Genomic DNA, 23,236 nt, shown 5'->3' on the forward strand with positions numbered 1-23,236 from the left:
AGCCAACACAGAGAAAGTCAAGCTAGCAATGGAGAAACAGAGCCAACGGGGCACTCAGCTCTAACCATGTCTGAGGCCAGACTACACCCCTCCTCTTGGTTATGAGAGCAGAGAAACTCCCTTTTAGACTGAAGTCATACTAAGCTAGATTCCTGTCACTGGCAACCTGAGGAGTCCTCACAGAGTCAACATTTTCAACTAACTTACACTAGTACATTTGTTGCAATTAATGAACCAACTGGTGAAGCAGTACATTATTATTAACAAAAGTCCACATTTTATTATTTCCTTAGTTGCTATGTAATGTCCTTTTTCTTACTCCTTGTTCTAGGATCTCACCCATGGTATCATGTAACACTTAGCCATTATAACTCGTGACTTTGACAGTTCTCAGACTTTGCTTATTTTTGATGACCCTGACAGCTTTAGGAAGTACTGGTTGAGTATTTTACAGAACGTCCCTCAAGTGGGATTTGTCATAATTAGACTGGGGTTATGTGTTCTGGCAAGGAAGACTGAAGAGGTGAAGTACCATCTTCATCACATCATATCAAGGGTAAATACAATCAACACAACTCATTCCGGTTGGTATTAACCTCAATCACCTGGTTGATGTACTGTCTGTTAGGTTTTGCCATCGTAAAGTCACTCTTTTTTATCCCCATTCTACATTGTATTGTTTAGAAGGAAGTCACTATAAGCAGCCCATATTTAAGTATCAACTCAGACTTCTAACTTAACGTGGCAACAGGCATGTGAGGCACCCTACACCATTCCCTGTCAAAATAGAGACACATAAAGAGGGAAAACACCGTATCTTGAGACTGTACCAGAGATCAAAAAACAAAGCTAGTCTATGGATGTCTGTCTGAAAAACAAAATCCCAGCTTAAATACACTCTACTCTTTGAATCAGAGCAGTTTAAGTCCACACGGTCCAATATGACAGCCACCCACTCTATAAGATAAACTAAAATTAAATAATGTTAAAATTTTCAATTCAGTTTCTCAGTCATACTAGTTACATTTCAAATGCCCAGAGCCATGTGTACCTTGCAGCTACTATACTGGACAGTGCAAAGACCATCTCCCTCACCAACAGTTTCAATGGAGAATGCTGGCAGGAATTCTGCCCATTTCCAGATGTGGGAGGCAGTCACTATGCTAATGAGAAAATCAAGCTGCTGCATAAGGTTGATGAAAGAAGATACTCATCAAAGAGTTATTTATGTTTAAAAAGAGTGAGCAACAACTTAAATATACAAGGAGAAAAGCTAAATGTTGATACAGGCATGTTAATGAAATATTATATAACTTAAAGATGACATTTGGATAGACATTTCTCCCAAGAAAACATACAGATGGGCAACAGGCATGTGAAAAGGTATTCAATAGCACTCATTATTGCAGAAATGCAAATTAAAACTACAATAAGGTATCACTTCACACCAGTCAGAATGGTCATCATTAAAAAGTCTACAAATAATAAATGCTGGAGCAGATGTAGAGAAAAGGGAACCCTCTGCCACTGCTGGTGGGAATGTAAACTGGTACAGCCACTATGGAGAACAACATGGAGGTTCCTTAAAAACTAGAGTTGCCATGTGATCCAGCAATCCTACTTCTGGGCATATATCCAGAGAGAATTCTAAACTGAAAAAATACACGCACCCCATGTTCATAGCAGCACTACTTACAATAGCTAGGGCAAGGAAGCAACCTAAACGTTCATCGACAGAGGCGTGGATAAAGAAGATGTGGTGTGTGCATGCAATGGAATATTACTCAGCCATGAAAAAGCATGAAATAACGCCATTTGCAGCAACGTGGATGGACCTCGAGATTCAAATATTCAGTGAAGTCAGCAGGGAATGACAAACATAACACAATTTATATGTGGAGTCTAAAAAATGATATAAATGAACTTACTTCCAACACAGAAAAAGACTCACAGGCTAGAAAACAAACTTGTTAACAGAGGGGATAGAGTGGAAGTAAATCAGGAATTTGGGTTTAACAGATATATACAACTATGTCTAAAATATATGAACAGCAAGGACTGTATATCACAGGAATCTATATTCAGTATCTTGAAATAAACCTATAATGGAACAGAATCTGAAAAAGAACATACAAATATATGTATACATATATGTGTGTATATATATGTGTATATACACATAACTGAATTAATTTGCTATACACCTGAGGCTAACACATTATAAATAAGCTGTATTTATAAAATAATATAAAAACACAGAATCTACTGTGTACCACTTGAGGGAAGGACATTTAGTATATTTTGAAGAGATATGGGAACACTGGATGTTTTATTTTGCAAGAAAAAAATGCTGTTTTGATGATTATTTTTAATGAACTCCACAAGGTAAAATGTTTACAGCAATAAGAACAGAAAATATTACAGCTCACTTTTAAGTGTTGTCTATGTGCCAAGTAATGTGCTAAATGCTTAATAGGTATTATTTGGTTTAATAATCAACATTTCAGATAAAATAGATGCAATTTTTATTTCTATTTCACAGATGAGAAAAATAAGAGGTTGCAAGATTAAAGAAATGGAGGAACCTGGATCAAAATCCATGCTGGTCTGACCTCACACCACAGCCTCTTTATCTTCCACTCAAAAACACTAACAGTGATTGCCTCTGGGTAGAAATATTATATATGACTTTTTTGTCTTTTGGGCTTCCCTGGTAGCTCAGCTGGTAAAGAATCCACCTGCAATGCAGGAGACCCCAGTTTGATTCCTGGGTCAGGAAGATCCCAGAGAAGGGATAGGCTACCCACTCCAGTTTTTCTCTTTTACACTTTTTTGCTTTTTCCAAATCCAATAAACACAGATTGCTTCTTTAAAAAAAAATTTTTTTTTGAAGAAACATTCATTAAAGTTGACCACAGCCACGATATGGTTAAAGGAGACTGCTGTATGCAATGGATCCTTACTGAAAACAGGATAATTATGAACACAAGGAGCTTTCATATTCTGCTGAAGCTTCTGTTCAAATCTAATTTCTCAAAGTATATTGCTAGACGCTAATGAAAACCCAAAGAGATACATGCATTCAAGAGATGTATAGCCAATGAATTTTCTGTTGTTTTTATAGTGAACAACTTTTTTATATCCTAACAGTTTTATGCCAGTTATGAAAAAGATAAATAAATATTTATGACATTCACTCAATTCCACAGTAACTACTAAGTTACTCATGTTCTCACTCTGGTTTGAAATGTGCATATTTTAGTGGCTGGGAGTCTCAACCCTCAATGAGAAAGCCACAGAACACTGTCATTTTCAGACCCTAAAACTACTCATTTGACTCACTACAGGGATTTGCCTTGGTAGCAGCACATAACAAGCTTAATTAAGGCAGCTGTAGACACAGACAGATACAAAGCCCAGTGCTGCCCAACGAACAGCTAAGAAAACACCAGAATTGCCATGGACACTGGTTTTACAAAGCCTCACCATGTATCAGAAGCATCTGATCAAGAACAACAAACAAGGAGACTGAGGGAACACACAGAAATAAATAAGAACCAATTTCCACTGTTTAACTGTCTTGCATAAACTTTCCTTTACCAAAAAAACCCCAATTTACTCCTTGGTCTACTAACTGAACTTCCACCTGAGGGAGATTTATGTAGCTATAACAGGCTAATTATAAAGAATAGGCCAAAATTCACCAATGGGTAATTCATGAGCTAAAAGCCCATAGGCCAGTTATCTTCTGCCTACACACATTTTTTTTGTTGTTGTTATTTGTTTAAACTGATATAGTGCCAAATTTTTGGACAGAAGTACTTCTCATTAAAAGAAAAAAGTTTCTAGATTTTTTTGGAAAAACTGAAGACCAGGCTACATTAGTCCAGCACTCTCGTATTGCAACCATCAGTTGGAGCTGAATAATGGCTTACCTAGCATCCCCTCTCGCCACTCCAGACTATTCTACCAGCTAATGTCAACTGCATGACTCTTGCAGGCACCTGAGCATGAAGTGCTTGTAACAGGGACACCTGAAAGACTATTAAAATACACCACACCTGACAATCCTTGTTTCACCTAAATGAACATAACTGTATTTCTCCAAGCACTGCTCTTTGAATCCAGGCAACAGGAGAAGTGAGGGATGCAGAGAAGCATCCTCTCTGCAAGTGAGGTCTATCTTGTCACCATCTACCAAACCATCTACTGGTCATCCTTGGACTTCCCTGGTGGCTCAGATAGTAAAGCGTCTGTCTACAATGCGGGAGACCTGGGTTTGATCCCTGGGTTGGGAAGATCCCCTGGAGAAGGAAATGGCAATCCATTCCAGGACTGTTGCCTGGAAAATCCCATGGACAGAGGAGCCTGGTAGGCTACAGTCCATGGGGTCGCAAAGAGTCTGACATGACTGAGCGAATTCACTTCACTTCACTTCACTGAACCACAGGAGGAGAAGGGGACGACAGAGGATGGGATGGTTGGATCGCATCACCAACTTGATGGACACGAGTTTGAGCAAGCTCTGGGAGTTGGTGGTGGAGAGGGAGCCCTGGTGTGCTGCAGTCCATGGGGTCGCAAAGAGTCGGAAATGACTGAGTGAGTGAACTGACCCAACCACAACCTCCCAACCAACAGCTGGTGAAAAGATGCTCCATGAACTAGCCATGTTTACCTGACCAACTGACTTTCCCTGACTCCTCCTACCCCTCACATTGTGATCCATCTGTACCAATGTATATACAGTGCCCACTCTACCTTAGCCATGGCCCCCCCATCTATGTGTCTCCTTCTGCCTTTGCTGGTTTTACATTTTCCCAGTGGACTGTACATGCAATGTGGGCCACTGGAGTTTCTGTCGTGTTCACCCTATAGGCCCAGAATGGAACTCAGAACATAACTATTGCACCAAAGACTCATCAGCAAATTCCAGATCACCTTCAGAATGCTTAGCTTAAATACTGATCCTTCCCTACCCTGGAAAAATCCATCCTTCTGTCTTATTTTTCACCACAGCTAATACTATTGGTAGCCATACTCAGCCATATTATTATCCATTTATTTGTGCTTTCAGGACTAATCTCGGATCTTAAGAAAGAAACTTATCTTTTTTATGACTAAAAAAAAAAAAGTCAACCACTATCTTGCAAGGGCTCACACATGCTGAGTAAATGGATGAAGTGATAAAGTACTATGATCCTTTCCGATAAGCCATCACTCCTTGTCATGGACAGAGAAGGAGCCATTATTCTCTTCATCCCCATCATCCTCATCGTCACCATCACCACTGGTGCCAGCACCACCATCTCCATTTGAAAAAACAGCAGAAACCCACTGCATGCAGCAAAAGAGCCGGGGCTCAAAAGCGTGCTTTTGTGACTAGTGTAGCTGAAGGCAAGGGGACAGAAAGGATTCTACCCTGAGGACTGGGATTATTCTACAGGCTGCCACTTCCTCTTTCACACCCTCCAGATTAAAAAAAAATAAAAGGGAACAATTGCTTGTTTAGATCATCTCCAAGACAAAGCCACCATCACATCGGCAACCAGGAACGCACCCAGAAGATAGCTAGCTGAATACTGTATGCCTAGTTCAATCCTAGTGGTGGCATGCCTGACGTCTTCACCTATGAACATATTTCCTATCTCCTTTCTCTAGAGTTTTCTGTAAGTTATGGATTAATAAACATTCCCAAAGAATGCTGCTTTATTAATCTTGCAAAATACTCAGAAAAAAAGGGAAAATATTTTATTATGCCATCTAACTTGAATTATGATAAAGTCTCACATGTGCTGATAAGAAAGTTGCTTTCTGCAGCAAAGTGTGTTTGTGGCCATGGTGGCTTCCCTTCCAGTTGGATTTGGAGGAAACAAAACATCAAATTGTCTCCTGACCTGTGAAGATGATAGGAGCCACCAAGGTCACAGCAAACCATGACTGATTTCAAGCTTCTCTTCTGAGAGCTGAAGAAAAAGAGAGAAGGCCCAGAGAGAGCAGGTCTACTGTCATTCAGCCACTGGACTCCCTTCATTACACTGAAGCAGGTCCTTTTCAAAGGCAATGGCTATGGGGCCATGCCATCTGTTTTATTTGTCTGAAGGGGAGGCAGAATGGAACTACAGAGGCGGGCATGGCCACAGGTACAGTCCTAATTGTGTTGTAGGTGTCACTCTTTTTTTGGCGGGGGGTGGGGTGGGGTAAGGTATGCCAGGTGACTTGCGGGATCTTCATTTCCCTATCTGGGATTGAACTCGGACCCACGCTCGTAAGTGAAAGCATAGACAGAGTCCTAATCACTGGACTACCAGGGAATTTCCCTAAGTGTCAGTTCTTTTGATTTACAAAACAGCCATGTAGGAACCCATTTTTCCACTGAAGCTCAGTTCATGGTCTTGTCTGTGGCCACAGAGCTAATCATTAGCCAAGTCTCTTTGGTTTGACCACCTATAAAATGGGGCCAGTAAGAGCCTTCCTGTCTATCAGATAGGAGTGCTCTGAAGATCAAAGGTGAAGATCTCTGGAGAGAGAGAGAGAGAGAGAGAGAGAGTGTGTGTGTGTGTGTGTGTGTGTGTGGATTTACCTATATATTTCACTTTCCGGCTTCCTTCATTCTATCTCAATGTCAAGTATTTAAATGTTTAAGTAGCCAAAGAACCAGACCTAAAACTCACTCACTAAAACTCATTCACTGCACAGGGGCAATAAATGGTTCCAGCTCCACGATTCACTCCTTGGTGACTCTGTGACAAGCTGTCCAGGTCTCCAGCCTAAGCGATAGATATCTCATCCACAGAATGAGTGGGCAGTTCTTCTGAACCTCAGGAACACATCCAGCCTGGGCATTCCATGACTCCAGAGGGGCTGCGCTGCCTGCCATCAGCACTAAGAACTGCATTTTATTGGGCCACATCATCATTCAGTCTCCCTCTGCCATGTTAAAATACAGGGTCACAATACCTTATCCAAATACCCTGGGGTCTTCTATGTTCATAATACAGATATTATTTTGCTTTCTAGAAAGGCAGACTTTATTATGCCATACATTTACCTTTTATCTATAATACCCCTAGCTCGGTTTGGGGTGGTACCCTGTAATCAAATTCACTGATGCTTCTAGAGCCATTCACAGTAAGACTATTCACAGACAGATCACTAAAGATTCTAAGGATCTTCAGGACACTTCAGGTCAGGACAGATTTTGCCACTAAATGAATTATTTAACAACAACAAAAAAAATCTGAGTTTTTTTTTTTTTTTTTTTAGAGCCCTGTAGTCCTACTCTGCTGCCCTGCTCCATAGGCCGCCCAAACACCCGACACTAGCACAGTTCACCCTGGCAAGACAGAGATTCAGTTGCCAGTGGAGTCACTCTCAATTTTCTACAAGAGAGGCTGGATGGGGTAGGGTGGGAGGAGGGGAAAAGAAGGAACTACATTGTTTCCCTTTAGCTCTGAAATATTAATAAATGCTGCTATAAGAGATTTATTTCCCTAGCATATGAACTAGTCCTTTGCCTGTTTCTCTCAGATCCACTCTTGGCCATTCCCCTCCCCACACTGTTGAGTGTGGTGGAAAGCTGGTCCCAACTACATCTCCCAGGTTTTCTGGGCAACTAACTTCCAGTGGGGCTCACTGAATGGTAACCATAGGAGGAAGACAGGAAGGAAGGGAGGAGGAGGAGGAGCAAGGGTCTCCCTCTCTTTTTTTAAGTTTTTTTTTTATGCAGACCATTTTAAAGTCTGGGCTTCCCAGGTGGCACTACTAGTAAAGATCCTGACTGCCAATGCAGGAGACATAAGAGATGTGCGTTTCATCCCTGGGTTGGGAAGATCCCCTGGAGGAGGGCATGGAAACCCACTCCAGTATTCTTGCCTGGAGAATCCCGTGGACAGAGGAGTTGAGTAGACTACTGTCCATAGGGTCACAAAGGGTTGCACATGACCGAAGAGACTTAGAACACACATACATTTTAAAGTCCTTATTGCTTCTGTTTGTGTTTTAGTTTTTTGGCTGTGAGGCATGTGAGGATCTTAGTTCCGTGTGTGTGTGTGTGTGTGTGTGTGTGTGTGTGTGTCTCTTTGCGACCCCATGGAGTGTAGCCAACCAGGCTGATCTGCCATGGAGTTTTCCAGGCAAGAATACTGGAGTGGGTTTGCCATTTCCTACTCCAGGGAATCTTCCCAACCCAAAGACTGAACTGGAATCTCCTGCCTCTTCTGCATTGGTAGGCAGATACTCTACTTCTAGCATCACCTGATAAGCCTCTTAGTTTCCTGACCAGGGATCAAACCCACACTAAGGCTAAGTATTAGCTAAGTATTAACCACCAGACTGCGAGGGAAGTCCCCCCTCCCTCTCTTTCTGCTTTAAGGTGGCTGCTGTAGCAGAGTCTCTTCCCTAGCTCCAGCTGATGTTGTTTTGGGTGTTTGGGGATAGCACAGAGAGGTACTCTTCAGCCCTGACACATACTGGTTGGCAGAGTTTCAATCTTTATGCTGTCATTTTAAACTGGCTACAGATAATTCACAAAGTGGCCAATCACCCACGTGAAATATTTACACTACCATGGGATTTGACAAGGAACTACAAAGTCCACTTCCCAACTACTCTCCAAATTCCTCCTCCTCCACTGAAATAACGTATATAAGAAAGAGAGGGAATATTGACCATTTCAGTAACCATGAAATGACACTGCAGACTTGGAGGTTGAGAAGCCTTTGTTGTTGATTTCATGAAACCTCTTTGATTTTTTTTAAAATAGAAGGAAAAAAGGAAGAAAGGAAAGAAAGAGGAGGAGTTAGGACAGGAAAGAACAGGACAGGCAAAAGTTTTGGAATAAAAGACATGTCCTAAAAGAAACTGTTCAGAATTGCAACAGAAAGCTCCATTTTGACTTCATAAACTCAAAATAGTTCACTAAATAGATATGTTTCCCTCCACAGCTAGCACTATGGTAGCTTTTAAAAATTAAAGGTAGCAAATATTTAAGGTGAACTTCCTCAGTAGGCCAAGAATATGGAAGTAATGACAGATTTCCTCTTCTTGGGCTTTAAAATCACTGCCAATGGTGACTGCAGCCATAAAATCAGAAGACTGCATCTCAGCAGGAAAGCCGTGACAAACCTAGATGGCGTGCTGAAAAGCAGAGACGTTACTCTGCCGACAAAGGTCCGTATAGTCAAGAATATGGTCTTCCTAGTGATCACATACAGCGGTACGGTAAATAAGGCAGAGTGCCAAAGAATTGATGTCTTTGAACTGTGATGCTGGAGAAGACTCCTGAGAGTCCTCTGGACAGCAAGGAGATCAAACCAGTCAAACTTAAGGGAAGTCAACCCTGAATACTCATCGGAAGGACTGATGCTGAAGCTCCAGTATTCTGGTCACCTGATGTGAACAACCAACTCATTGGAAAAGTCTCTGATGCTGGGAAGGATTGAAGGCAGGAGTAGAAGAGGTTGTTAGAGGATAAGATGGCTAGATGGCATCACTGATACAATGGACATGAACTTGGGCAAACTTTAGGAGATGGTGAGGGACAGGGAGGCCTGGCATGACCCCATGGACTGCAGTCACAGAGTCAGACACGACTGAGTGTCTGGACAACAACAATGGGGCGTGAAATCCAGTTGAGAGTATCCTTGAGAAACCCTCAACTTTAGAGGACCCCAGATCAACAGACATGGAGCAGAAAAACTGATGTAATAAAGTGTGGTACTTGGTAGAATCCAGGGCTTGGGAAGCCAAATAAGGATACCCTTGCCTGGGAAAGGCAGACAGAAGGAAGCATAGAACTTAGATTGAGCCCATGGTATAGGATCTTTATGTATTTAAAATTTTTTATTTCATACTGAAGCATAGTTGATTAGCAGTATTGTATTAGTTTCAAGTGTACAGCGAAATGATTCAGTTATACATATACATGTATCTATTATTGTTCAATTTCTCTCATTTAGGTTATTACCAAATATTGAGCGGTGTTCTCCATGTTATACAGTAGGTTCTTGTGTGTATATGTCAATGACCTTTGTATTTCTGAAGAGGGCAACGTTAGTCCAGTGCCCAGTCCTCTTCCTCCCAGCCCATGCTGACTTACAGTTACTCAAACAAGTCAAGACTTCCCTCTCCCCTGATCCATCTGGAGCAGTCAAATGCATAGAGAATGATACCTGACCTCAGTCCTATGACCCCACAAACAGAGTAGGGAGAAAATTTATAGGGTTAGCAGGTGAACCAAATGGTCAGATTTTTGGTCCTGTAATCCTGCTCTCTTTGAGACATTCTCTTTTATATCAATCTAACCTAGTGGGGCTATGTATTATCTTCATTCCAGAAAATACAAAGAAATGTGCCGATGACAGGATGTGAGAGAAGAGGGAAAACAGCTGTAGTACCTGGCAAGGGGAGGAGAGGAATTTGAAATTTTATGGACACTGACATCCAAGGGGTAAATTTCAAAGTGAAATGGATATTTTCCCTAGGTCCTAAAATACAAATATTACTTGAATGGGGAGAAATGAGTGGAAGTGAGGCTTATGAAAGAACTAATAGCATAAAGGAATCCAGAGAGAGACAAACAGAGCCAACAGAGACAGGATAACAACTGGCAGGTAACAACTGCCACATGGGGCTATAGGTAGACAGCTCTCTCATTAGCCCTCTTTGGGCAGGTGTAAATTACACTTCCCATGCATAGTCGTGTTTCCGCAAATGAAAGATGCTTCAAGATTTCACTATATCATCATCAAATACTTGAGGATCTTAAGACACTGCGAAGAAATGAAAGAGCACTAACTCAGGTGCAGGGAGACCTGGGTCTTCACTCCAGCTCAGCTAGATGGCTTGCACGTGTCTTTTCGTTTCCCTGGACCCCTGACTGAAAATGGGAATAATATTCACTGACCTGAAGTGTCAAAGGAGACTGTAGCTACTGGCGAAACTGTGTCCCCTGGGCAGCCAGATGACTCTGGCCTGCCTGAAATGCCAGACCAGTGTGTCAGGAGCCAGACTCTGACCCCTGGGGCCTCAGGTCCCGTTATCATGTGAGGGGCGAGGGGCTACCCAGGACAGAGTGGTGCCATTCTCTGCACTATCCCTCATTCCCCTAGGGAACACAGAAGATGTCTTTTAAAGACCTCTGCCGCCTGAATCAGGAGAGCTGCTGATACTCAAGGTGATCACCCCTCATCAGCCACAGATCTCACTTCCCTAGTCCACTGACCCACCCGGACAAAGGAAAGCCCTGCACTACACAGGTTTGCAAAGGACAGCAGTGACCCAGTCAAGGGCATTGCTAAGCCACCCAGAGCCCTTTCCCTGAGGCTGTTCTGCTATCAAATCAGTGCATGTGAAGAACCTAGTGTTGATTCTGAGTGCTAGGAGGGGAGATATATACATATATATACATACACATACATATATACATATATGGCTGATTCATTTTGCTGTACAGGAGAAACTAACACAACACTGAAAAGCAACTATACTACAATAAGAATTAATTTAAACAAAAAGAATCCTGTGTTTAGTAAAGCACTCATAGCCACCAGATTTTTCTCCTCCCCTTTAGCCCCACCACCCAAAATAAGAAATTCCGTTGAGCAGGATGAAAACTAATGCATAACTAGAAAGCATAGTTTTCTTTTTAAATCTTTAAAGCATTTTAAAGATAGCATTTACAATAACAACTACAAAAATACAAAGCATCTGGAAATAAATCTAATGAAAGAGTGCATACCTTTACGAAGAAAATTATAATTTGCATGCAAATACATTAAATAAGAACTAAATAAATGAAGAATGTTTATGGGAAGAACGGGCTTTCCTTGTGGCTCACATCGTAAAGAATCTGTCTGCAATGTGGGAGACCTGGGTTCAATCCCTGGGTTGGGAAGATTCTCTGGAGAAGGAAAAGGCTACCCACTCCAGTATTCTGGCCTAGAGAATTCCATGGACTGTATAGTCCATGGGGTTGCAAAGAGTTGGACACGACTGAACAACTTCCACAATATCATAATGATGTCATTTCCCTGAATTAATCTATAAATTCAAGCAATAATTTCAATCAAATCTCAAGAAGTATTCTAATGTAAGTTTAAAAGGTAATGATAAAATGTATACATCAGCCATAAAAAGGAACAAAACAATGTCATTTGCAGCAACATGAATGGACCTAGAGACTGTCATACTGAGTGAAGTCAACAGAGAAAGACAATGCAATATCATTTATATGGGGAATCTAAGAAAAAAGCGTACAAATAAACTTTTTTACAAAACAGAAATACAGTCACAGATGCAGAAAACAAACACATGACCCTGAGGGATGGGATGGGGAGGGAGGTGGGAGGGGGGTTCAGGGCTGGGAACACATATACAGCCATGGCTGATTCATGTCAATGTAAGGCAAAACCCACAATATTGTAAAGTAATTAGCCTCCAACTAAAATAAATAAATAAATCAATAAAACACATGGTTGCCAGGGGATTATAAAGGGAGGGATAAAATGGGATATTGGACTGACATAAACGCACTACTATATATAAAATAGGTTAAGAAGAACATACTGTATAACACAGGGAAGTCTACCCAATACTCTGTAATGGCCTATATGGACAGAGAATCTGAAAAAGAAGAGTGGGCTTCTGTATACGTACAACTGATTCACTTTGCCATATACCTGAAACTAACACAACATTGTAAATCAATTATATGCCAATAAAAAACTTTAAAAGATGTACATGGAACATGAAAGGCCAACTTACTTTTGAAGAAGGACACTGTTGGGGATTTGTCCTGCCAAACACCAAGGCTTGTTATAAAGTTATAATAATAAAGAAATGCAGTTTGGGCAAAAGAGTAGACCAAATTATGCCTAGAAACTAATCCTAAATGCCAGGATGATTTTCCCCCATGTGGGAGAAAATTAGAATAAACAGAATAAATTCCCACCTCACATCACACACACACACACATACATACACCACAGATTACAGAACTTAAATGTGAAAGGCAAAACGATAAAGCTTTTAGAAGATAATAAAGGAGAATATCTTTATGACATCAAGGTTTTTAAAAAGGCTTTCTTAAACTTAAGACATAAAAAGTACCAACCATAAAAGAAGAGATTGATAAATTCAACCATATTAAAATTAAGAAGTTAGATAGCAGAAGGTTGGCAAGAATCCAACTTCTATGTGGCCTATAAATCTATTCAGCTTCCCAAAGGAATAAATTACAGTAACCTTTTTGCATTCATTGGAACTAAGTTCTAACAATACAGGCTGTGTCTCGGATTCAGCATATGGCTGGCCTATCTTTGACTTCATCCACAATTGCATTACCGGCACTCTGATCTAACTTGAGTATGTTTGAATGGTTGTGTTTTATATTTAGAACTTTTGTGAGCATGCATGTAATAAACATAACATGCCAAAATAACATGTGCTAGGACTGAAGACAAGCACCACCACATGCCATGGTCAGAGTGCACGGGCATCACCAGGCAATCACGAGGGAACAGCATCACGTGACTTCTCTTCCTTACTCTATGGGCAGTGTCTGCATCATTTATGATCATTCACACAAGTTGACTCTCATCCTGCCACCTGCTGGGATTTTTCCAGCCAAGTCAAAGACAGAAAATCCTAGGGGTGGATTTATAGCTATAATCAACATTGAACCCTATGGGAAAAGCTAATCTACTATCTTTTATAAAACCACGATCGAGTGCAAAAAGCCTCTCCCAGGGAACCTGTAAGTCTCCCACTTCCTTTTCCCTTCCATTCTTTCTACCATACATCCTTCAGCAATATTCTAACATTTGCTGTACATGTTGACATGTACATGACAGTAATATATGAATATAGGCTAGGATAATAAAGAAGGAAAATGTCACCCAAATATGATATATGTTTCAGGTAATGTGAGCTTTTTCAAGAGGAAGTCCCTCACTTTTATCAAGAAGGATGTTTCATTGGCATGATGGTGCCTAATAATAAAACTTTGTTACTGAAAATAAGTTACTTCTCGGAGAACCTTATAAACCTTCAAAGTATCCAGTGTCCAGATACTGAACACTCATTTAGTGTTAACTTATAAATGTCCTTTTTTGATTGAAAACATTTCTAGTTATCATTGTTCCTATAATGAAAGCAGATAGTTTTACCGAGTCAGCTCTTTTCATAGGACAAATCTGAATAAGTTTTTACTGTTAATGATTCCAAAAGCTGTTAAGAAAACAGAGATAACTTTCAGTAGTTGATTATTACTATTTATTTCCAAATTCAGATTACAAAACAAAGAACTTCCACCAAAAAAAAAATGTGTTTTCAAGATCATTGATCATAAAGAATTTCAATACAGTTTTGTCAATGGAAAACAATTTACCCCAAACTTTTTATCCCCACGAGCTTCATGAACCACATGACAATACACACATTCAATTCAACGTAAACTTACTGAGCATCTACTACATTCCAGGCACAGCTGTTAAAAGGAGAAGCTATATTTCTTCCCCCTAAAGAGTTTATAAATGTCCTTTGCTGGACATTTATTGGACAAAGTACTATCTCTGTAGTGACTAGCTAGAAACTGGATTGTAATTCAATGTAATTCTTTTTAAGTCTGTCCTTTTGAAAAGCACATTTGAAAGAATTATATGGAATGATAAATACCAAATGTGGAATAGTGGTTACTTCCGGCATGGGAAATAGATGGGGAAACAGTGGAAACAGTGTCAGGCTTTATTTTTCTGGGCTCCAAAATCACTACAGATGGTGACTGCAGCCATGAAATTAAAAGACGCTTACTCCTTGGAAGGAAAGTTATGACCAACCTAGACAGCATATTCAAAAGCAGAGACATTACTTTGCCAACAAAGGTTCATCTAGTCAAGGCTATGGTTTTTCCTGTGGTCATGTATGGATGTGAGAGTTGGACTGTGAAGAAGGCTGAGCGCCAAAGAATTGATGCTTTTGAACTGTGGTGTTGGAGAAGACTCTTGAGAGTCCCTTGGACTGCAAGGAGATCCAACCAGTCCATTCTAAAGGAGATCAGCCCTTTGTGTTCTTTGGAAAGAATGATGCTAAAGCTGAAACTCTAGTACTTTGGCCACCTCATGCGAAGAGTTGACTCATTGGAAAAGACTCTGATGCTGGGAGGGACTGAGGGCAGGAGGAAAAGGGGACGACAGAGGATGAGATGGCTGGATGGCATCACTGACTCGATGGACATGAGTCTGAGTGAACTCCGGGAGTTGGTGATAGACAGGGAGGCCTGGCGTGCTGCGATTCATGGGGTCGCAAAGAGTCGGACACGACTGAGCGACTGATCTGATCTGATCTGGCAGGAGGGAAGAAGATCTGATGGGCGAGAGGTTACTAAAAGGCCTCAACTACATTTACATGGCTCACTTTCTGAAGCTGAGTGGTAGGGACAGAGTTTTCTACTGCCAGTTATTTATATATTTTCATGTCTTAAATATACTATATTTCAAACAAAACATTACTTCCTTGATCAAATTAACTGTTCTGCTTAAATATCATACGTGCTTAGCCACAAATCTTTTCTACAATCTATCTCATGAGACACTGAGAGAGGCTCCTGGAAATCAAAGATTCTACAGCAAATAAGTCTGGAAAATTCTTAATGAAGTACCTGAGTTTCTCTACTATAGGGAATCTTTGAAGCTTTACTATGTCAGTAAATACTGTGTCTTACCAAGAGTACAATATAGAATTCAGTGCTTTCCAAATATTTTTGAGCATGGCCTGTTTTTCCCTGTAAACACTTTTCTTTGAAATACTCATCACCATCCTGGTAGACAGTGCCCCAGAACCAGGTTTGGAAAATGCTCTACAGAATAATCCATGTCTGCCACATATGCTGCATGAGAGCCACTCTCAGCAGGATGCCTATCCCCAAACCAGTGACGAAGCTTCCTGCCCACCTGTCTTTGCCTGTTCAGTTCTTTCAATCTGGAATGCCTTCAACTCCCCAGAAGCTCCTGGTCAACCTTCAGCTTCCTGCTGAAATGAAATTCGCTCTTCTGTGAAGCCTTAACTATCCTTCCCTTTCTCCAGGTAGAAATAATTTCTCCTCTTGAAGCTTCCAGTGCTGCTGTATGGATATTCTCTGCACCACACCTCATGCTGTATCAGCTACTGATGCATGCATGAGGCCAGGTGCCCGGATGGCAGAGACTGCATCTCTGGATCTTGGAACTGTCCACAGTGTCTAACACTCAGCCAAAGCCAGGTACCAAGTAGGTACTAGTAAGATGTGTTGAATGGACAGAGGGGTGACGTCCATATCAGGACATGAATGGCCTCAATTTCCCAGATACTCCTCATGCATATTTATCATTTTCAGCTGTTATGGTTGATTATGACACTAACAAGAACAGGAACAAATAGACATAAAGAATGAAAAGGAGACAAAGACTGGGATAAACATAAAGAGAGTCAAAGGAAAAGAAAAAGATGCTTAACTGATGAAGAGTAGGTGAATGGATAGATCAAATTGAGGAACAGACCAACAGAGAAGTCAGAAATTGGTACGAGGCTCACAGCTGATGCAAAGCACTGGTAATGTCCCAAGACTCACTCTAGGAGGTCAACACAGCTGACTTGGATTCACTCTGAACGTCATACCTGTCTGCTACATTACCTCCTCTAACTTTATCCCCTAAGCCAAACCACCCATCTTTGCTACCACAAACTTTTACCATTGTAAGCTGTGAGTTCTTCACTTCAGTACCATTTTATTTCTATTGCCTGTTCTCTATGAGAATCCCTCACTGGGATTAGATATCAGTTATATGTCAAGTTAAAATAAAATAATAATAATAAAAGCAAGTTGGCAATTTCTTTCCAATAGAATATGTTGCATACTTCATGAAATAGAAGCCAGAGGAGTTTTACGATTCCCAAATCAAAGTCTCCCCATTATCTAGACTCAAACAAAAATACAAAGAGTATCTCACAGCGAAAGAAACCTGATCATTTGCTTTTCAAACTAAGTCCAGATACACATCTCATAGATTGAGTTCTGTGCTAGTTTTTCATGAATATAACCCCAGAGGAGGGATTTTCTTTTTCTCACTGGACACATTTTTTCAGTACAGAACATCTGGCAGGCTTCTGCTCTTTGCTGGTAACACCCACGCATTTGCCCTCTCTTTCTGCTTCAGTTCTATTAATATTTCAGGAAACAACTCTATCCTGGTATAGGAGACAGTCTGGTCTAGAAGAAGGAGCACTGAACAAAGCATGCTGGGTTCTGACAGTGCCTCTCAGCTACGCAGTTTTGTATCACCCCAAGTCTGAATTGGTTTCCAATCTGTAGATTGGGAAGAACTGACTACTCTAAGAGTTCAATCTATCCACAGTTGTTTTATTTCCTTGAAAATAACTGCTGACTAGGACATGGAAGCAACCTAGAAGTCCATCAACAGATGAATGGATAAGGAAGTTGTGGTATGTACACACAATGGAGTATCACTCAGCTATAAAAAGGAACACATTTGAGTCAGTTCAAATGAGATGGATGATCCTAAAGGCTATTACAGAGAGAAGTAAGTCAGAAAGAAAAAAACAAATACCGTATATTAACACACACATATATATATGAAATCTCGACTGATGGTACCGACGATCCTATGTGCAGGGCAGCAAAGGAGACACAGATATAAAGAAGAGACTTTTGGACTCAGTGGGCAAAGAAGAGGGTTGGATGATTGAGAGAATAGCACTGAAATATACACACTACCATATGTAAAATAGATAACCAGTGCAAGTTTGACATATGAAACAGGGCACTCAGAGCTGGTGCTCCCTGACAACCTGCTAGGGGGAGGGGGATTCAGAATGAAGGGGACACAAGTATGCCTGTGACGGATCCACACTGAGGTATGGGGAAAACCACCACAATACTGTAGAGTAACTATCCTCAAAATAAGTTTTTTTTTTTTTTTAAAGGAAAATAACTGCTGAAAAGTGCAATGAAATGGGGGTATTTTAGCATTATGAAAATCTCTCCATCCCCTTCACAAAGAGGGAAAATGTTGGAGAAAACATTTCCAATAAGCTACACAGAACAAAACCTTTGCCTGAAATCCTTAAATATCGCTCTTCCTCTCTACCTCTGGTTAGCAAGAAAAAAAAAAAAAAAACAGTCCAAATACTCTAAGGATATTTAAGTCTTAGAATATCAGTGACAAACAGAAAACTTATTATCGAGGGAAAGAATTTTTCTTTCCTCTGAAGGATAACGTTAACAGTTAAATAACATCACCCACTGGGTACTCTTCTAAGCATCTAGTGTTATATTCCTATAATCCTCACAACAATCTTATGTGGCAGGTAGTTATCTTATTATAAAGGTAACTGAAGCACAGAGAAGTTTGATAAGCTGGTCAAGGCCACGCAGCCGCAGAGCTAGGGGAACTGATGTCTGAACCTAGCACCTAAGTCCAGACTTCTAACGATCTGTTATACCTTCTCTTAATTTTGAGAATCTCCGCTTATCTCCTCTGGTAACCAACAACAGCACTAATGCAATCTCTGCACATCCAGTTACTGAATATGCTAACCCAGGAGATGTATGTGAACCAATACCTATCACAATGTCAGAAGTGTTCAAAATGTCCACCATCAGCCTAATGCCCTGTTGGCAGCAGAAAAACACCCTGTAGTTTACTCCTACAGGAAGTCTAACTATTCCATTAAAATTAACAGTAACTGTGCTGTATTCAGTACTGTCCAATTCTTTGCGACCCCATGGACTGCAGCCCACAAGGTTCCTCTGTCCATGGAAATTTCCAGACAGGAATACTGGAGTGGGTTGCCATTTCCTACTCCAAGGGATCTTCCAAATCCAGGGACTGAACCCAGTTCCTTGTGTCTCCTGCACTGGCAAGTGAATTCTTTACCACTGCGCCTCCTGAAGAGCCACCTTTTCCATTATTCCCCATTAAATGGGACAGCCACTTTGGGAGAGAGCTGAGATCACCTCCACACTCAGAAACAACATGACACAGTCAGGACTGAATGCTTGGATTTAAATTGTATTAGTTGCTGTGTGACCTTGGGCCAGTTACCAACTCTCTCTGTGCCCAGCTCTCTGAATTATCACTTTCAGTATCAATCAAATATGAGTATTTGCTTCCTAAGGTTAGTGAAGGATTAAATAAATGAATGCCAAATGCTTAAGACAGTATCTGGTTCTTGGTAAAAGCTCCACAAAGGTTAATTTTTCCTGTTTTTATTAAAGAGGTGATTTGCCAATCCAGTACCTGGATTCCATCCTGCCCTTTCAATTCCAAATACGATCCTCTCTCCTTAGCAGAACTCCATGCTATTACTAAAATTTCCCATTCTCCTAAAATCCTGCTACATGCCAAAGCGCCCCATGAGACATTTTTCCCCATAGAATTGCTCGCAGGCCTACGAAGTAGAGAATATTGTCCCTGTTGTGCAAATGATGAAACCGAGCTTCTGAGAGGTCAAGTGATTCATTCTCAATCACTTAACTCAACCAGTGAACATTTTTTGTTAGCCCTGAGTAACACTTAAAGTTCCTGACAACTGCCTTCAATTTATGCAATTTTGTAAAGTGCCAGTTAAAAGATATAAACTGTGATTTTCTTGCTTTGTTAGCTTTATCAGCTTGAGAGAAGGATTAAACCCCAGCAAAAACAAAATGTTTGACTTAAGTGAATTATCAAAAATAATGCAGCCTCAATTAAGATTCTTCCCCTGCCTTCAGGGTGGCTCCAGGCACCAGAAATCCACCAAAGGTAATTTTTAAGAGGGTACTATCAGGGACGAAGCCAGACACTCACCATTTAAGAAACATGTCTTAAGAGGGCAGAGGGGAGCAGAAGCAGTGGATTCCTCTCTGGCTTTAGGAGAAAATGAACAATAAGTGATAGCATCTCCTCCCTGCAGCCTCACACAATGGTCTGTCTTGCAAATGAAACATACTGAGAAACAGCTTGTGAGATGAGCTTCATCAACAATAAGTAATTTTTATTCAGATTTTATTGTTGAATACAATGAACATGATTAAATGTTCCAGATATGCCTGTTTAGGCTTTAAGTAAACCACCACCCGAAAGAGAAAACAAAACAAAAATCACTAAAAATTATCTTCTAAATCTGCTTTAGGAAGATATTTAATTGTCAGCTTGATGTGTAGAAAGAACTGAATCCCCACTTGATAGCCGGCGCTTCCCAAGAAGATGGTAACAACGCGTTTGTACTCCCCAACTCGGCCTCTTCTCCAATCCCTGCAGATCAGATCCTCCCAGCGTCGCCAAATAGTTACAATGTCTGTCTTTCAAATCACCGCATTTTGAACTTCCTAAACCTTTAAGAGGGCCTCTGTGTATGGAAAAGAACAATAGCGCTTCAAAACCCATTTCTGCGAGTTCTTCAATACTCCATTCATGAATGCTGGGGTTTCAATCAAGGACATCAGCAGACAAATTCTGATTGCTTAGAAGTTGACTTTTTTATACAGCTTTGATTAGATCTCTCTTCTCAATGGGAAATCAAGAAAATCTTTGATCCCTTTCAGATTCCAGAATTGTCACCAAGCCTTGTCGGGATAGTGGTTGAAGGAGATGGGGGTAGTGAGGGTTGGGGAGAAGCTGCGAAGCTTCCCTTTTCCGTTCAACCTCTCCACCTCCCCCTCCTCCTTTATCTTGCCTGTGCAATTCAGGGTTCTATCCAGAATCACTCATCGTTGAGATAATAAAAACAATGAGTGCTAATTCAGGGGGTGGGGATGGTTTATAATTCTATGGATTTCCCGAAGACCTATAATTGGCACATAAACGTACGAACGTGAACCGGATAATTAGGGGGTTCTGAACGCAAGCCACCTTTAATTTATATGATTAGTCGAAAACATGTTAAGTGTGATAAAGTTTCAGTAGAACCCCCACAAGGCCTTTATTCAAAACCATCAACATTTTGAAAGTGCGTTGAACGGGCCAGCGGGAGGGGAGCAGGAGGGAGTAAGAACCGATAGCAGTGGATCCTTGCTCCAGCCCCCGCCGCGTTAGGAGCTGCATTGTAGCATCTTTCTCGGAGGACTCGCCCGTCAGCCCAGCTCCGGGCAGCGAAACACGCACTCGCTTCCACAGCTTCTCCACTCGCTCTTCTTTCTAAACGAACTAAAAGCCCAGGTGTGTCCTAGCCTCCAAACGCACACGCAGACGCCGACCCACGCCGGCGCACACCCCACCCGCCGAGACCCGCGCCCGGGCGCAGGGAAGCCCGCGCAACGGCGCTCTTCACTCCACCCGCCGCCGCCGAAATCCAGACCGCGATCGCCCGGCGCCCCGCGCCTCCCCACCCCCACGTCATTCCTCCAGATTCTCTCAGCCCAGGCGGAAGTGCCCAGGCAGACCCCCAACAATGAGGACTTGTGTGCTGCCGTTGGGGGTGGAGGGTAGTTTACGTGGAGTGAAACATCGGGTCCGGCAGGGAGCAACGCAGGAGCAAAGTGGCATCAACCTCAGGCAACCTTCCCCGGTGCCCCCCTCGTCCCGTCCACCAGTACTTATATTTTTTAAAAAGTGCTTTAAAAAGTGCACAGAATACACGCGCCCTCCCACCAGGGGTCACAATAATACTTCGCGGGACTAGCCAGCGTGCGGCGGACAGTCCCGGCTGCAGCTACCAGTGTTTTGAAATTGACTTAGGATATTCAGCCTTCAGCTCCTTTCCGACGACGCCAAGACTCAACCTCCCCCATCCTAGACTCCCTGACTCCAGGCTCTCCCGGCGGTTGAGTTCTCCTTTCAGGGCTCCTTTATGAGCCGAACCACGCGGATTTTAAAGTTTACCCGATGAGGGGGTGGGGCGGGGGTAGGCTGAGCTCAGCGGCCGAAACAGAGCGTCGAGTCTGGAGCAGAGAGAAGCAAGAGGGGCGAGTGGGGAAGAGAGAGGAGGGCGGGGGGCTGGGGAGTGGAACGGAGAGGGCGGCAGCAAAGAACCGAGTCTATGGGGTCTCGGGAAGAGATGGGTTCCGAGGATACGCGGGGTACAGCTCCGATGATGTTTGCAAAAGGGTAGGGGTTGCTAGGATAGATCTGGTTTTTCCACAGGTCGTAGCGGAACCGCAGCGCAGCCAAAGAGTAGGGAAGTGAAAACCGGGTGGCTGAGCATGGAAGAGGGTCCGGACCTGGGGGCGCTGGCAGAGCGGCTGGGGAAGGGCTCGTAAGTACCGGCTAGGTTTTGGAACGGGAGAAGGAAGGCTCGTGGATGGCTGGAGCCGGGGACGCAGGAGGGAGGAGGGCGCAAGGGATCCAGTAGAGAGACAAGTGCATTAGATGAGCAAGACTGGAAAGAGAACTGAGCGTGGTCAGAAGTGACACTGGGGATGGTAAGGGGAGACCCAGAAGGAAGGAGCAGAGTCGCCTTTCCCCCAGCAAGTGGAGGAAGAGGAAAGAGAACTGCAGTCTCTATCCCCTCCGCACTTATAGCCAAACTCCCCAGAGGGGCGCCCCTGGAGCCCTCCTCCGCGCCCGGGAGCCCCAGAGGAGCCTCCCGGGCATCCAGGCGCCGCGTCCCCGCCTGACACCTCTCGGTGCTGAACTCCGTGGCGGCCGCTAGCCTCCCGCCGTGCCTCACCTCTGCTCGCCGAAAGCATCCTCCTCCGCAGCCGCAGCCGCCCAGGAAGCGGCTCCCCATGCCCGGCGGGCGGCGGCACTCAGGCGCGCTCTCCAGCCCGGGGAAGCCCGGGCGAGCGCCGAACTGGGTCCATCCTCCCGGGGAGCCACGGGCCCCGCGTCAGAGCAGGGGGAGGAGACCGCCCCGCGCGCAGACCCGCCTCCTCCCGCGCCCCCGCCCCGCCAGCCCCGCGCCCGCCAAGCGCCGCTCACCTGCCCGCTCCCCGGACGCCGTCGCCGCCGCCTGCCTGCCCGCCGCGCGCCCTGGCCTCACGGGCTCCGGCTCCCGCTCCCTCCCGGGTGTTTCTGTGCGCCGCCCGAGCGCGCTCCGAAAGCTTAGCGGAGTGGTGACGAGGAGGAGGAAGAGCGAGCGAGCGGGGGCGCCGCGGTTCGCAGTCGAGCCTCTGGAGCCCTGGCGCTCACTCCCCATCCCGGCGTAGAAGGGGGAGAGCTGAGCCCAGAGCGCTGGGTCCCCGCCCCGGCTACGTGGGCGGAGAAGGGGAGTGAGGGCGAGATGGGGTAAAAGCCACTAGACTCGGGTTTTTCCACAGAGTATC

At 43.1% G+C, this 23,236-nt stretch overlaps 1 protein-coding gene and 1 pseudogene across 44 annotated transcripts in view; one reads left to right on the forward strand and one right to left on the reverse strand.

Annotated features, from left to right (window-relative positions):
- The window catches only part of LOC147375434 (small ribosomal subunit protein eS6 pseudogene), a 64,064-nt pseudogene extending 42,603 nt beyond the window's left edge, over positions 1 to 21,461 (forward strand).
- DAB1 (DAB adaptor protein 1) overlaps positions 1 to 23,236 on the reverse strand; it is a 1,332,660-nt gene that overhangs the window by 438,788 nt on the left and 870,636 nt on the right. For 4 of the 44 annotated variants that reach the window (XR_015160085.1, XR_015160101.1, XR_015160088.1 and 1 more), the window contains exon 1: positions 22,642 to 22,834. The exons of 26 other annotated variants lie outside the window; for them this stretch is intronic. The gene's annotated coding sequence lies outside the window, so the exon portion shown is untranslated. Of the gene's footprint in view, positions 1 to 22,641; positions 22,839 to 22,892; positions 23,220 to 23,236 lie in introns of those variants that run through there. 14 more of the 44 variants (XM_086390206.1, XM_086390201.1, XM_086390202.1 and 11 more) reach the window with 9 other exon arrangements.

The sequence above is a fragment of the Bos grunniens genome, chromosome 3, assembly GCF_055505025.1.
Source record: "Bos grunniens cultivar Pamir isolate PY7600 chromosome 3, Bosgru_T2T1.0, whole genome shotgun sequence".
In the NCBI taxonomy this organism is placed as follows: domain Eukaryota; kingdom Metazoa; phylum Chordata; class Mammalia; order Artiodactyla; family Bovidae; genus Bos; species Bos grunniens.